Consider the following 4,151-nt stretch of genomic DNA (forward strand, 5'->3'; position numbering starts at 1 on the left):
CCCAACAGAAGATGTTGTATTTGATGGAGGTAATATGAAGCCAGTGGAGTTTTATTGTTCAGAGGATGACGTGCAGACTTGTACTTTGGGGAAACCACCTTGGCAGCTGAGTGGAAGAGAAACTAAAGTGAAGAGAGACAGAGATTGATTAGAGAACTATTGTAATAGTCATAGGGGACTGGTAATAAGGGTGAGAGTAATGACTGTTTCAAAGAGAAGAACACAGAAGAGAGTTGTTATAAAGGTTAAAAAAGGAGAAGATTTGGACAACTGAATTGATTTGTGGAGGGAGAGAGAACCAATAATCACAGTCTGTGAATGTGGGTAACTGAAAAGATGGTGATGTTTTCTGTAACAAAGCTTCTTAAATTATGAATCATGACCATACAGAGCCGCATAATTGAATGTGGGAATCACAAAAAATTTGACAATGATAAAACATATCAAATATTCTATCAAATTTAATTCTTTATGTAAAAATAAACAATCAAATTCATATCATTAGTATGTAAATTTGCTTTGGTTTTTAATAAATGATAAAAATTATATATATATATATATTCCAAAAGATTGTTTTAAAATAAATTTTTTATGATTTATTATGAGTAAATGTTTGATTTGTATGCTTATTTGATACACCTATATACCCTGAGGTCATATAAAATTTTCTTAGCAAAAAAGGGTCATAAATGGAAAAAAGTTTAAAAAGCCCTGCTCTATAGTTATAGGAAGGTTGGAGATAGGGTAGAGTTGGGGTTGGGGAAGGAATGAGTTCGGTTTTGGACATATTGAGTTTGAGATACCCACAAGGATCTAGTTTGAAATATCTAATAAGGTAGTTGGTAATGTAGACCTAGAACTCAGGAGAGAGATTAGGACTCAATATATACATGTAGGAATCATCTAAGTGGAAATAATAGTTGGCTCCATGGAAGTGAATAAGATCATAGAGCAAGATAGCATATAGAGGAAAAAGGACAGAAGGCAAAGGGGAAAAAAAGACTATTAGATTTAGCAATGGCAGTTTTTATCATTGGTAACTTTGGAGAAAGGAGTTTCAGTTCAATGATAATGTCAGAAAGAAGGAGCACCTAGCGTAAACAACTTTCTTGAGTTTAGCCAAAAGAAGTAAAAGAAATAGAATGTGATAGCCACTGGAAATCAAGTAAGGATCTTTTTTCCCTATGGATGAAGGAAACAGAAATATATTTGTAATTAAAAAGGAAGAGGCTGGTAGATCAGAAGGGACCTGAATATTATAGCCAGTATAATAGAGACATATGCTGGAGAAGATGAAAGAGGATGAGACCAAGGGTGGATAAAGAAAGGTTTTCCTTGGTCAGTTTTCTTCTTGTGGGACAGGTGTGAAAGAAGAGTTCTTAGGAGAAGGATAATGTAAAATAAGGAGGAGGTGAGAAAATAGATCTTTTAATTAATAGTCTCCAATTTTTCCATAAAGTATGAAACTATTTTATTGCATGAATAATGAGAATAAGATAATCCAGCCACTGGAGATTGGTAGGGCAGCCACTGTAGGTTCAAGGCAAGGTTCAAAACTCAGAAGTGGGAGTCAGAGTTGTGGGCAGTTGCACCTGCATTCAAAGGTGGAAGGAAAAGACTAGAGGAGACCAAATCATTACAGGCTCAACTGAGGGGCTACCTCCTACAGGACGGAAGCATATCTTGATATCTTCCCTTCCACTCCCTCTCTGCCTCAAATCTGTCCCCTCCCTAGTCAGTCCAAAATGATTTTCATAAAATAGTGGAATGACTATATCATGCTCCTAAACCCATACTCAATAAATTTCAGTGGCTTCATTTAGGGTCAAATAAAACCTCTTGTTGAGCATGTAAAGGCCTTCATGGTCCAATCCCTTCCCATCTTCCTAGGTACTTGATGGTCCAGCAACAACTTCCTGCTTTTGCTCTCGCAGTTCTCCATCTTCCAACTTTTGCACTGGCAGGGCCCCTACACAGTTGTTCATATTTTTTCCCCTTCTGGATTAGCCTTATTTTTCCTTCTCAGAGTACATGTAAAAAGGAAACTTCCTGAAGGCAGGCACTGTTTCACTTTGGTTTTGTTTCATCTTTTCCCCCCAAGTCCCTAATGAGATACTACTAATTGCTAACCAAATATTTTTAATTGAATTGAACAGTAGATTCAGGAATATTTGGCATCAATTTTTAACAAGGAAGAGGCTGGTAGATCGGAAGGGACCTGAATATTATAGCCAGTATAATAGAGATATATGCTGGAGAAAATGAGACCAAGGATGGATAAATAGCAGCCATACAGAGTGAATTTCACAAAGCCTAGATTCTGATTTGACAGAAAGAGTTACCAGGAGGCCAATTTTATGCTAACAGATCATAAAATTATAGACTCATGGAACCTTAGAGCTGGGAGGAATCTTAAAGAAAATCTTATTTCACAGGTAAGGAAAAAGATATGATGAGATTAAAGGATGTGTCCAAAGTCGAAACATAGGAAAGTAAGTAAAGCATGATTATTCTCCATGGCAATTATAACTTATACTTGAAAAGTACTTTTTTTCACATTTACTACCATTCTTTTATTTGCTCCTCAAAACAGTACCCATAAAGTTAGCCTTAAATGTGAAAACACAGCTAGTTAATAGCATTGTGCCTGGACTAGAGCTCTAATAGCTTGATTTAACCCAGTTTAGTACTTATCCACATCAAAAGCTTAGAGGTATATTCCAAACATCCCTGACTACTCTCAACAACTAGTTATACTTATGTCGTCCCCAAAGTCATCTATATACTTCCTTGAAGCTATTTTTATTTTTAGATTGTGCCAGATCATACTGTAGCAATTGTACAAATATACAACAAATTATGCTTAATAGTATTTTAATTTTTTCTCCTGAGACAATTGAGGTTAAGTGACTTGCCCAGAGTCACACAGCTAGGAAGGGTTAAGTGTCTGAGATCAGATTTGAACTCAGGTCATCCTGACTTCAGGGGTAGTGCTCTATCCACTGTGTCACCTAGCTGCCCCTAGTATTTTAATTTTTTTGTCAACTAATAGCCTTTTCAGATTTCATGGAGTCACCTCTTATTCTATTACAGCAGGATTTCATTTTATTTCGTTCCTTAAAATCTGTGTTCACTCTCTGAAGAAATGCTCTAGGCAGGAAAGAACTCTCAGCCAAATTTTTGATCCTTTTTCCCAAAGGTTTCCTTACTTTCTAATATAACCAGACTGTAAATCTTCTTCCATCTTCACTGCCCCAAATACCAGCCTGGAATCTAGGATACTGGGATCTCGCCCTATCCCATCCCAATTCTGCTAGCCTAGTTGGGAACAATTATCATCTATAATTGGCTATTCTGTCTCCCAGGGCAAGTAGGACGAAAGATGCCAGTAGTGAGGGCAATACTTCTGTGATAGATTTTTTAAATATAAGGTCTGAATTGAGGAGTAACCCCAGGAACTCAATGGGAATGAGGCAAAAATCACAAGATCTCAAGAAGTCATTGCTGGGGAGAGTACTTCCAAGGGAAGAAGCAAAGTCAGGGAAGGAAGTTTTTTATTAATATCTTTTATTGTTATATCACCAAAACTCCTCTTAGTATACCTCTCTTTTCCTTTTCCAGAAAGTGATCCCCTAAAATAAACATTTTAAAGGAAAAAATGAGGAAGAAGAGAAAATCAGTAAAACAAATCAATATGCCCCCCAAATCTAAAAATACCTGCAACCTGGGAACTTCCCACCTCTGGAAAAGAATGGGACAAGGGTGTATACACCCAATGACCAAGCATTCTCCTACTAGGCCCATATACCAAAGAAGTCATTAAAAAGAAGAAAGCCCCCATATAAAGCTAAATAAAAGAACTGGAAACAAAATAGCTTCCCACTGATGTGGGGAATGGCTAAACAAATCTGTGACATAAAACTGTAATGTAATATAATTGCTGTAAGAAACAGCAAATATGATGAATATAGAGAACCATGGAACTATCTATATAAACTGAAAAAGAGTAAAGGAAGCAAAACCAAAAAAAGAAACAAATCTAAAACACAAAATGACAATCTAAGTGGAAAGACAGTCACAAAAATTAAATGTGGCAGAATTACAATAAACAAACATGACCCTAAAGAAGAGATATGTTAGATAATTTTTTC

Source organism: Sarcophilus harrisii, chromosome 3 (genome assembly GCF_902635505.1).
Source record: "Sarcophilus harrisii chromosome 3, mSarHar1.11, whole genome shotgun sequence".
NCBI lineage: Eukaryota > Metazoa > Chordata > Mammalia > Dasyuromorphia > Dasyuridae > Sarcophilus > Sarcophilus harrisii.